General features: G+C 35.0%; 1 protein-coding gene across 1 annotated transcript in view; it reads left to right on the top strand.

Moving 5' to 3' along the window:
• Positions 1 to 12,999, top strand: part of DPYD (dihydropyrimidine dehydrogenase) — a 1,126,518-nt gene that overhangs the window by 396,389 nt on the left and 717,130 nt on the right. The window lies entirely within an intron of this gene.

Below are 12,999 nucleotides of genomic sequence, written 5' to 3'. Positions count from 1 at the left end.
TACCTAATCCACCCTAATCATGCCAGCATTTTATTTGTGAGATATGATGGGAATGACTGTTATCACTAACCTTGGGCAGTACCACCCACTCATCTATTATAAGGTTCCCTCTAGGTCGCATAAAAAAAATCTTAAGTTTGTCACAGGTTTAAAGTCAGACTGGGCCATTATTAGGCAGTGAGATAGCTGCATCTTTTGAAAAGAGGGAGGGCAAGATTATCCAATGACCCTATTTTTTGGTAGAGCTCTGAGATGTGGTATGCCAAGCTGACTTTACATATATGCCTATATTCCTCTTTGTTAACTTGTGGCCCTTGGGATGTATTATGTGCAAGAGTCTACCTCAAGCTGTTGTAAGCTTTGGAGCACAGAATTCCTAAAGAATGATAATTCTCTATCAAAAGGTCATTGATTTATAGTTTCATGGTTAATACTGAGTCGTTCCCTAGTCTTTGATGTATGTCTAGATTGAGAATCCACAGCACAGTAACAGTGAGTGGTTGTGAGATTTTTATATATTAACTTTCTTCCTTTCCTATACATATATACACATATATATGTACATATATATATGTGTGTATATATATAGTGTGTGTGTATACACACACATACAAATATAAATATATAAAACACTTTAATTCCCTTATAGATTATATGTGTTTTCAGTGCTTAATAAAAATTTTAAAAGAATAATTAACTGTATGGGGAAGGCGATCTATCAAGTATGTTCCAGGACACCCAACAAAAAGTTCAGTGGTAGGATTTCATGACCACAATAATTTTTCCTCTAAAATACCAGATTAATTCCAAGTTCAAAGGGAGTCAATGAAAAGATACTCAAAAGTCTGAGGAACAAAATAGAAGACAGGGAATAACCAAATCTATCTTGGAGTTTTGTTGTTATTAATGATTTCTAAAGTCTAGATTTCACATCAGTGATATAGTAGCTTCTATGGACAGAGCCTACATACCATTAAACCTGTTTGCAAAGAGGTATAAGTATGAGCTACATAGCCAATGGAGTGGAATACAATGTCTCCAATGCAATGTCTACTACAAGCAGATGAAAGCAAGGAATTGGACAAGGAAAAGTTTCTAACTTTTAAGTCAGTGGTGAATCCCATGAAGAGATACTTCACTGATGCACTTGCATATAGCAAGAAACTGTCATATTTTAGCTGGTATTTTTTTTTGTTCATTTCATCAGTATCTCATACAAGCTATTTGACAATGGTTCACAATCCAGTGGTCCCCATTTGACTCCTCACTGAGGTGTGAATATCACAGTTATAATGCACAGTCATTTTCATTTATGATCCTGGTTATCTTCATGCTGTGAGGTGAATCTTTTGACATTTCATTGTAAGGATGTGAAGAACATGCTTACACATGCGTTTTCTTGTATTTTGTAGGAAATATATGATTATGTCAGATGTAATAAGCTTGAATGTGTGAGAGACAGACAAGAAGTTTTTACAGTGCACACATTTACTTCTCTTTGACATTCTTGATGGATAATATGCAAGATTCTAAATGTTAATACTAAATACTGTTTCTTGACTATTCTTAAATTCTCAGCATCCATTGGATACCATAAACATAGGGGTAAAACACTGTCTTTTCTTCCCAGTTTGACTTTTTTGAAGAAGCATATTATAGCAAAAGTCTATTGGCCATTATCATTAAATCGTAGAGAGGCAAGTTGAAATAGCAGAAATAGCAAGCAGCATAGTCCTAAAGACCCTAATTCAAGTCTTGCTTCAGGCACATACTGGCTATATCACAATGAATGAGTCACTTACTTTTTCAGGACTGCAGGAAAAGTTCTACAACTAAAAATTATGGGTAATCTGAAATCAGAATTGCTTAAAAGAGTTTCCAAAATGGCGGTTTCCTACATCAATGAAATCACAGTATGTGTATCTGTATATCTGTATAGATAATCATCTATATATATGTAGATATAAAACTATATATAGTATATCCCTATCTTTATATCTACAATATTTATATGTGTATATATCTATACATATTTATATATACATGATTACATATCCATACATATGTATGTATATGCCTCTAATAACATGGACATGTATATACACATGTATTGGATAGATAGATAGATAGATGCACAAATATATACACAGGTACACACACATGCACTAACATAGATGGACTAGAACTATGATTTCACTGATATAGGGCACTTCAGAATGAGTAAACTCCCTCTACCATGGTACGCTGTCATTTTTTCAGCAACTTTACATCTTAGAGATGACAGATCAATGAGGTAAGTTGACTTACCAAACTTTAAATAGCCAGTGTGTTTTAGAAACAAGACTTTAAAACATGTCTTACTCGCTCCAAGGCCATCTTGTATCCACTGTTGTCACAGCAACTTATGAAACTAATACACATAGAAGAGATATGACATGTACAAAAGGTAACCAAGATGGTGAGATAACTGGAAAGTTGTCAGAAGGATCAGCTGAAGTAATTGAGATTGTTTAGAAATCAAAAAAACAACAACAAAAAATACTTGGGTGAATTATTATGCTTCCATTTTGCTGTTTGTAGGGCTATCCTATGTCATTTGAGGGAATGATAATAACAATATGATTTACAGAGAACTTTAAGGATTATAAAGTACTTTACAAATATATCCTCATTTTATCCTTATAACAACCCTGGGCGGAGGTGCTGTTATCATACTTATGTTACAGATGAGGAAACTGAGGCAGACAGTGGGTGAGTGACTTAACCAGGGTGACATATCTAATAAGTGTTAGTGGCAGGATTTGAACTCTCTTCTTCCTGACTCCAGGTCCATTATTTTATTCATTGCACCACCTAGCTATTTGTTTGAGTTGAATGGAGAAGGCAAAACTAGAAACAGCAGTTGGAAATAGACATCTTTGAATTGAGGCTAAATCATTATTCCTCAGGGATGTTGCATAGAGCATTTTTTCTGAAAGGCCACCTTAAACTAGCTGGCATTTGAGGTTGCTTCCAGCTCTGAGATTCTGAGAGTTTACTGAAATTGTAACAACCGGGACTGCCAAAGTACTGATCCTGTGAGCAGTGTGTCCATTTTTACTCTAGGCAAGCAAAAAAAAAAAATTTGCAGTAAAAATCTTTTGACTCCACCATGGAATTTCTGCAACTAAATTCAGCAAGAGACAGATACACAAAGGAAAATGAATAACATAACATAGCAAAAGCTAATCTACAGACAACTTAGGAGTTAAAGCCTTTTGCAGTTACGTTCCAACTTGGGAAATGGATCAACCATGGCTAAGCCCGACAAGTGAGACGTTGACATTTGAGGCCAGATGGCCCACACTGAGATGTCCCACTTCACAGTCTTAAAAAGTTGGCAGCCCCAGCCTGAGGATGTGTGGAGTCATCCACATATGCCACCCTCCCTTTCCTCAATGTGTTACATTAGTGGTTTTCACTGTCAGAAAAGGAGAATCTTTGTGTGAGAATTTCCGAATGTTAAAAGAACTGAATAATAGAGAATCACAAGAAGGAAGAAAAAAAAAAGTCCATTGAGACACAGTGGTATTAAATTTACTCCAGTATGGCCTTTAACTATGTCTCTTGTGCTTTCTGGAAGCCTGAATTCTTCTCTGCAAAAGTTACTCTTAATTAACTTCTTAATTATGAATTTCTAAATCATATATCATCAGGTAGAGTTTCTATTTATCCATGAAGAAAATGCAATAACATTCTCTGCTTGCCCCCTTCCCTTCTGTCCCCTGATTTAAAAAAAAAATGAAGTCTTAAAAGCAATATCCTCAATTCTTAATAAATTATTTTTAAATAAACATAATTTAATAGTAAACAAAGTCTATATTTTGGATTTTTACTAATATTTTTAAAATTATGCTTGTAATGAGTTAATTTGAAAAAAAACATTAGAGATGGAACCCATAAGTATAAGTCTTTATAAACATTTCAAGTATATAAAGGTATAATTTAACCATTTAACTTTCTGAAATAAAAACCTGGAAATGTTTATGCGCCACTTTGTCTCTAAACTGGAAGATAGAATAGTTATATTGTATTTACTTTGTGATTATTTTGTAAACATTAATATGTGTTGTGTATGTAATACACATTGAGATGTTTATGTGTTTTCTTCTTCGACTGAATGTAAATTTGTTGAAGAAAAGGGCTATTTCTTTTTTGTTTTTATCTTCAAGGCTTTCCAGAGTATCTGGCACAAAACTGGCACTTAATTATTTAAAAAATTAAAAATATTTATTGTGTTTATTATGTGTAAGATACCACCTAAACTCTGTTAGAAAATCAAGAAATTCTTTACTCTAAAGAACTTCCGTTCTAACAGTGGGAAATAACACCCGTAAGAGGTTTTAGCTATGAGTCATATGGAAAAGCCCTGATGGTTCTTAGGGTAGAATGGGAAAGCAGATGATAATGCATCTCCATTAATTTCATTTCCATTGACAAAACGATATTGGTTTCTGATTTTGAACCATTTGATGATGTCATGGTCTTTGGTGGTGGGAATTCTCTCTTCTATGTTTTCTGTAGTTTTCATGTAGTTTCTGTAGTTTCCTACAGAGGAATCTACTAATTTGAATTCCCACAAGGGTTTCCTGGATTATAGAGAAAAGGCCATTGGTTTGGAGCATTTGTTGTGCTCAGTACTATTTAGTTTATTCTCCCTTCAACAGCAGTTGGTTATTGGTTGGTGATGGTGGTGACAAGGAGAGAACATTTCTCCACAAGGGCTGCTCACTTAAATGTTGGCTATAAAGATCTGTATGTAAAGGACTCTGGGTAAAAATTTTAAAAATGGGGCAGAATTCTTGAGGAGACTACTGTGTTTGTACCAATAAAGACATGATCTGGTCAAATTGCCAAAATAAGAGTAATCACTGGTCATTTAATGTTAACTTAGAAGGATATCCTCCAGGACACTAGCCCAGGGATTTGTGTTTGATGTTCATGTTTTGTTTATTTGTCTGGGTTTTTTTTGTTTGTTTATCATTGACATGGTTAAAGGGATAGATGATGTATTTAAGTTGCAGGTGGCACAAAACTGAGAGGGATAGCTAATGATCTCATTGATAAAGGATCCATTTAAAAATTCCAACAGTTTAGAATATAGACTAAATTGTTTTATATTGAATTTAATATAGATAAAAGTAAAGTCCTGTACTTGAATTAAAATTATTTTATAAATACAGTATGTGAGAAACATATTTAGACAGACATTTGTCTGAAAAAATTATGAGGATTTTGGTGGGCTGCAAATTCATTATGAATCATCAGTCTGATATGGTAGCCAAAAAAGAAGCTAAAATAATCATGGGTTACATTACAAGTCATCTAATTTCCAAGAATAAGAAAATGGTAGTTCTGTTGTATTTTGTCCTGGTCAGGGCACATCAGAATTAGTATATTCAGTTCTTGATTACACATTTTAAGAAAGACATGAATAAACTAGCATGTGTCCATCAGTGGGCAACTGGAATGGTAAGGGACTATAAGTCATTCCTGTTATGAGAATCATTTGAAAGAACCAGAGATATTTATTCTAGAAAAGGGAAGACTCATTGGGGTTGGAGGTATGAGGATATATCTTCAAGTGTTTAAATATCTACCATACAGAAAAGAGATAAAATGAGTTCTGTTTGATTCCAGAGGGCAGGACTTAAAGTACGGGGTAGATCATATAGGTTTAGATTTCATGAGGGAAATACAACAATTTCCTAATGATTCATATATCTAAAACTACAATTGATCATGCTTGGAAGTAAAAGATTCCTTCTCATTGAAGGCCTTCAAGAAAAGAACGGATAGCCATTTCTTGTTTATGTGGTAGAGAGGATTCTTTTTGGACATATATTTGATTAGATGACTTCTGAGGTCCCTTACCAATTCTGAAATTGCTAAGTTCTTAAAAGCAATATAGTTAATACTTCATGTTAAATGAAAAAAAATATAGCAAGATCTATTTAGCTCCCTATGTTTGCTGGGTACCAATTTCTTATGCCCTCTCCCCAACCCCCCCAAAAAAAACTTTCTTCTCTTAAGCCTTAATTTATTGTCTACTTAATATTGTTTTGATTTTGGAGTATTTTATCCTTATTTACTTTTTTTGTTGTTGTTTTTACCATTTCACTTTTAATGTAGGACGCTTTGCCTATCTTGGAGTCAGGAACAGGGGTATTTAGATTCACATTACCCAAACTGAAATTCACATTTCTATTCTAGCATTTGACTTATAGATATTATGGGATAAGAAAAAGAATGAAAAAAAGAAGAGAGTTTCCTGTCTCTCTTCTTTATTCACAAACTGATTTTATTCTAGTAGCTCCCAAACAAACAGTGTCACCTGCTCTAGTGGCATTTGATAAGAGAGTTGGGAAATTACTGAACCAGTCAAAATGTTTTCTTTCAACTGCTGTTTATAGATGCCAGTTACTGTTTTATGAGAAGAGGTTCTCATTTTAGCCTGGAGGGGATTACTAAGTACACTCTATGAGCATGATGGTGGGTTTGCATTATTTTTTTTTTAATTTAGGTAGTAGAAATCTTATAGTTCCAAGTAGTTTGCTATGGGAAGGAAAAGAAGTCTCCTAACAGTTCCACATTTCTGATCCCTTGTGCTGTATAACCTTGGTAAAACATAATTAGAAGTCACCTGAATATTACTTAGACCCAGCCATAATAGAAACTTGTGAATGAGTTAGGGGACACCCTAAGCCAACATCAAAGAGCGATAAAACATTTATGAATTAAGGATTAAAGTATACTACAACTTGATAAAATAAGGAACATTATTTCACACTTGGTGAAAGAAGAATTTTGGTTTCCTTGTTCTTAGAATCACTGAATTCCACATTTTTATCATACCCTTGAAGATAATCAAGTCCAACCAGCGCCTTCACCAGAGTTCCTCCTACAATGTGCTCAAAATTTGAGCTTCCATAATTTAAATTCAGTTTTTTAGGAAGGGAACATTTACCACTTCCTAAAGTAGCTTTTGGATGGCTCTAATTGTCAGTAAATAATCAATCATTAAGTGTTTACCATGTTCATTCAGGCATTAATATTAAGACCTAAAGATACCAAGAAAGGCATAAACATCATACTCACCTCTAAAGAACTCATTCTGATTGGGGAGACAGCTTGCTAAATTTATGTACACTATTGTATGTGGAAGGTCATATTGCTGGGAAGGCACTATCAGTGTGGGGTACCAAGAAAGGCCTCCTGAAGAAGGTAGGATTTGACTTATATCTTGAATGAGGCCAGGGAAACAAGGAGGTGAAGGTGAGGATGGTAAGCATTTCAAGCATGGGTGATAGTCTATGAAAAGGGATTGAGTAAGCAGATGGGGTGGCAGGCAAGTAATAGTGGGGAAACCAGCACTGTTGGATTATAAAGTACATAGAGGGAAGTAGAATGTGAGAAAACTAGAAATGTAGTAAGGGCCCAAGTTGTAAAGGGGTTTTAAAAGATAAAGAGCATTTTATGTTTAATCTTGGAGGTATTATAGAGACATAAGTGTTTAGTGAGTAAGGGGGTGAGATGGTATTGACAGACCTACTTTTTAGGAAAATTTGGCTACTGAGGATGGATGCAGTAAAGAGAGACTTGAAGCAAGGTGATCAATCAGAAGGGTAGGATAATAGTCCAGGTATCAGATGTCAGGGAAGCTAGGTGGCACAGTGAATAGAACATTCAGCTTGGAATCAGGAAAACTCATCCTTGTGAGTTCAAATCCAGCCTCAATTACTAGCTCTGTGACCCTGGGCAAGTCACTTAACCCTATTTGCCACAGTTTCTTCATCTGTAAAATGATCTGATGAAGGAAATGGCAAACTATTCAAGTATCTTTGCCAAGAAAAAACCCCAAATGGAATCCCAAAGAGTTGGATACAACTGAAATTACTCAACAAAAATATTGAATGACAGAGCCTGGTAATGATATGAGTAAAGAGGAAGGAATATATATGAGAGATAGTGTAGAAACATGTAAAATGTGGGATAGGTGTGAGTAAATTAGTTGAGGATGGCACTGAGGCTTTGAAGTTGTGTGCCTAGGAGAATATCACAGAATATTCCAACCTATATCACATTATAGGTTGGAAAAGGGAATCATTTTGAGGGAAAGAGAATTTATTGTTAGGATTTAATTTTTTTCTTAAAGTCAAAATCCGATAACCCATTGCTCTCTGTTCTACCTTTAGTGGCCCTGCATGATAAATCTAATTTTTCTCTGGAGGAGATGCAGAGGAATTGGAGGTCTATCTATTCCTCAGAAAACAATTTCAGGAGTTAATACTTTAGTCAAAAAATTCTGTCTGTCAATTATCTTCTCGAAATTTATCTGGCTTTGTCCTTGACCTCAGTTCATCACAAGTCTGTAAGTTTACCCACACTTCCTAGAGTTTACACTGTTCCTTCAAAAATTTATAGAGTCTTCTCCAATGAAATGAGAGGAGAATTTGAGCAAGTTTGTTGTTTTATACAAAGATATAAATGACAAGCAAGGAAGGGAAAAGAGATGGGAAATTATATGATGGTATGTACAAAACCAGCTTTAATTCATGAATGAAAGTAGAATTAATATGATGTTGACATCTTCCCATCACCAGATCCCTCAATCCATGAAAATAGAAGTATAGACATCATTTCTGGACATAATTGTTTATCCCTTTTTATTTGCTAATTTATTTATTCATTTATTTCTTCAATATTAGATACACTAACTTGACAAACATCACTGGGTGAAATGAGATGATATTCTTTTCTTTTTGATAACTAAACATTCATGAGTTTCCCTTCACCAAGAGTCTTCAGTTGAAACCCAGATGACATATTGATGGATGCAATTTGCTGTTGTTATTGCTTAGCCCTTTTTAGTAGTATCCAACTCTTCATGACATCATTGGAGTTTTCTTGGCAAAGACACTTGGAGCGGTTTGGTCCCTGTAGGTCTTCCTGAGTCCAAGCATGGCTCTCTATCTATTTTGCCACCTAGCTGTCTTAGGGAATATCCATTTTGCTATGAGCTAAACTATATGGTCTTTGAGTATCCTTCTAACTCCAAAATTATGTAACTGTGTTATTTCCAATATTGCCTCCAAAGAGCTGTGCTTGATGGATTACCATAGCTGTAAACTCTATAGAAGTATATTATAAAAATTTATTTTAAAAATCCATTTTAAATTCCATTCATTTGACATTCATATCCCAATCAATACTTCTTTTTCTCCCTCTAGTCTCCAGTTTTATACTGTTTGAAGGACCTTTGGCACAGTCATGCTGTTCTAATCTCCCCAGAGGCACTATCATTAATGCAAATTTAGATAAGTGAAAGAATGCAGTTCATCAGGGAGAACCAAGAATTTATCCATTTGTATATTTCCAATTTATCAAAATTATAGCAGCACTAATAATGTACATAAGAAAATTTTACTGAAATATGTTTTCTTCCAACTAACTATGAATGAACAAATTATTTAACTATCCTTGCCAAACTGTCCATGTAAAAATAAGGTAGGGAGGAGAAAACAGTTTAATTTCTTTGGAAGTTTTAATATTGATTTACTATCTTATCTCCCAAAAGTAAGTAATCTCCATGTCTGTTATTATTTTCTGATTAACTATGCAGTGCCACCTGGTGTGCAGATGGAAAGAATATTACACATCATGGGCTCTGTTCACACCCACCCACACACACATACAAACCTATGTGGCAAAAAGTTAACAGATGTTCATTTTGCTTGTGTTACAGAGAGAAATTGTGCATCCAACTCTTGATTCATAAACCAGAATTGGATGACAATATATCTATATTTGAGTTCTTCAGTCTAAGACTAGCACATAGACATTTAGAGAGGAAATATATTTTTTGGGGAAAATTGCTTCCCTGTGTCTTTGAATTGTTTGAGTATTTGTCCCTTAGCTCCTTGTCAGCAAACATAATACAGTAGTTGTGTGCATAGAGCCCTAATATTTCACTGACATATTTCACAGAACTGGGGCATATAATAGGATATCCATAAAGGCTTAATGAATTCAAGTTGACTCAAATGTATTTATTGAGTATGCATATTACCGAATTAAAATTTAAAAAGCATATGTATAGAGGTATTATAGATAGTGAGAGAGATTTGGAGTAAGTAGAAACCAGATATGAATTCTTTTAATGTCTACTTACTCATCTATAAAATAGAGATGATTATACTTACAAGACTAGTTGGCTTACCAGGAGGAAAGTAGCTGGTAAACTTTAAAGTGCTATTAAAAAAGTGTGCCCAGCTGCCTTTTTGTAAATACCAAAATTTACCTCTAATATTATTTTATAAAAATAATAGTTCACACTCCTACAGTACTTTTAGTTTACGTTTCTCACAATTCTGTGGTGGAGAGGATAGGACACAGTATATCAGCTCATCAAATGACTTCAGATCCTTACTCTTGATTCTTACCACCTTTGTGAACTTTGACAAGTAAGATACCCTTATTGAACCTCAGTTTTCCCAATAAATAAAGAGGGTTAGATGAGAAGATCCAGGTTTGGGTAAGGCTAATGCTCCTGTCTTCATGGAGCATAGAGTTTAGTAGAAGAATGAGACACGTGATTATAATATACAATAATATCTTGAGTTTTAGAGGTACATGTACACACACAAACACACACACATACATGCATACTATATATTCATTTAGAGACAGGAAGAGAACCCATTCCAGGCATAAGAGCTAGAGTGGATAAAAACATGAAGTGGGAAAGTATAGGACATGTTAATGGAACAGAGAAGAGCTGAATTTATCAAATGTGTAGAGTACATGAAGCTTTATTAGACAAGGCTAGAAAGCTGGTGTGTTGCAATATTGTGGAAGCCTTTGAATGTCAAGTAAAGGAATTTCAACCTTACTGAGTAGGTAACAGGAAAATGGTGAAGATTTGGGACAGATGATTGACAAGAATAGATTTACGCAATTAGTCTGTCATCATGATGAAGGTTGGATTGGAGAGGATAGATTGTGAAGATGGGAAAATTTGTTGGGAAGCTTTTGCATTAGCCCAAGTAGGTGGTAATTAGGGCCTATACTAGGGTGATAACAGTCAGAATATAAAGGAAGGAACAGTGAGAGATGGCTCAGAGGTAGAATTGACAGGACTTGATAAATAATTGAATATGAGAAGGAAAGGAAAGGGAAAAACCTGAGGATAAGACCAAGGTTTCAAATATGAAAAACTAGTTGAATGGTGCCACTTTCAGAAACACTGAACTAAGGAGGAGGAGCATGTTTGGGAGGAGGGAATGAATAATAAATTTAGCTTTAAAACATGTTTCATTTGAGAAACTGATGAGCAGTCCCAGTGGAGATATCCTTTCCAAAGTTTGAGATGCCGATCTGGACTCATAAAAGAAAACTGTGTTATATAGATGAAGATTTTTTAGAGTCATCTACACTAAACTATTAGTTGAAACCATCACACTGAAAGACACTTGAATAGGAAGAAAATTTAAAGGAAGTCAAGAGAAGGGAAAAGACTTAGGGAACAATTACATTAAGGTAGGTGAAAATGAGGAGAAAGCAAGGGAGCAATTCACAAGGAACAGAATAATGAGGAACAAGGATTAATATATGAATTTAAGAAAGGAAGGATAATACAGTACAAAGAGGTGGCTTAATTCCATTTCATTTTTAATGAATCAATAAGTTAAAATATACTTCTTGATTTTATTCTGAGACTATAAATGACATTATGGTAAAACAAAAAAAAATTGACCATATGACAAAATATCTGGCCAAAAAAGTTCATGGTTCCTTTCAGTGATCTAAGACAAAATTACTAAGATACACAGGTAATAACTTTAGTCAGGAATGAATCTTGTCAAATGAGGGGGCCATGGAGGTTGCAATAAAGAGAACAATTGGACTGGAACACATTATTGATATTAAAAATATTTGTTGGACTCATCGGGGGGAAGAGTCAAGATGGCCAAGTAGAGAAAGCACTCAGCTGAGCTCTACCAATGTTCCCTTTGAAAAAGTTTTAAAATAATGCCTCAGTTCGAATTCTGAATTGTCAGAGACAACAAAAGGTCAGAGTGAGGAATTCTTCTAGCTTAAGACAACTTAGGAGGTTAGAGAGATATGTGACACAGGATGGAAAGCTGCCCAAAAGACCACATAAATAAAATAGGAGTTGGTGATAACAGGTAGTGGCCACAAAAACAGCAGCAGCTTCCAGAGCTTTCAAGTCAGAGACAGTAAGAAATCCTGACAATTGGTCTCAAAGAGATTATAGGGGCACTAGATGCAATGCCATACACTGCTTGGCAACTACATTGCCTACATCCACTTCTGTTTCATATATGGTTCAAGGGTAAAGAAAAGAAATTTCAATCTAGAAGAAGCAAGAGTCTGAGGGACAGTTGTTTGGCAACCCCATTGCCTAAAACCACTTCTTGGTCATATTTCGAGGAGAGAAAGGAGCAGAAACGCTGAGGGGCAGTATCAGTTTGGTCCCAAGGGATCAGGGCCCTATGTGTGCAAGGATCAGTGTATACACCAGAGAAACAGTGACAACACCTCTTCCCAGAACATACCATTTTGCAATCATCTAAAACTTCCAAACACCCAGAACTACTTCTGAAAATAGTAGTATGAAAAAGACTGAAGATTCAGTTATTGCCTCCTACTACACTAGGAACAGAGGACAACTTTATTTTCTTTTTCATTTTTCAAATGCTTTATTAACCTCTGATTTACATCATTCATTTCCGCCAGATTTTGAGTTACAAATTTTCTCCCCGTTTTTCCCCTACACACTGCCCCAAAATAGCAATCCCATAGGATATATCCCCTCCTCCAATCTGCTCTCTCCCATATTTTCTCCCATACCCCTTTAGAGTTTTCCATGGTGGATCTCTATGCCCCAGTGCCTGTATATCTTATTTCCCAATTACATGTAAAATAGTATTTATAATA

This window comes from Petaurus breviceps, unplaced genomic scaffold, assembly GCF_028583685.1.
Source record: "Petaurus breviceps papuanus isolate PSGF00001 unplaced genomic scaffold, PetGlider_PUasm1.0 90564, whole genome shotgun sequence".
In the NCBI taxonomy this organism is placed as follows: Eukaryota; Metazoa; Chordata; class Mammalia; order Diprotodontia; family Petauridae; genus Petaurus; species Petaurus breviceps.
This window is presented reverse-complemented; position numbering and strand designations above follow the sequence as displayed.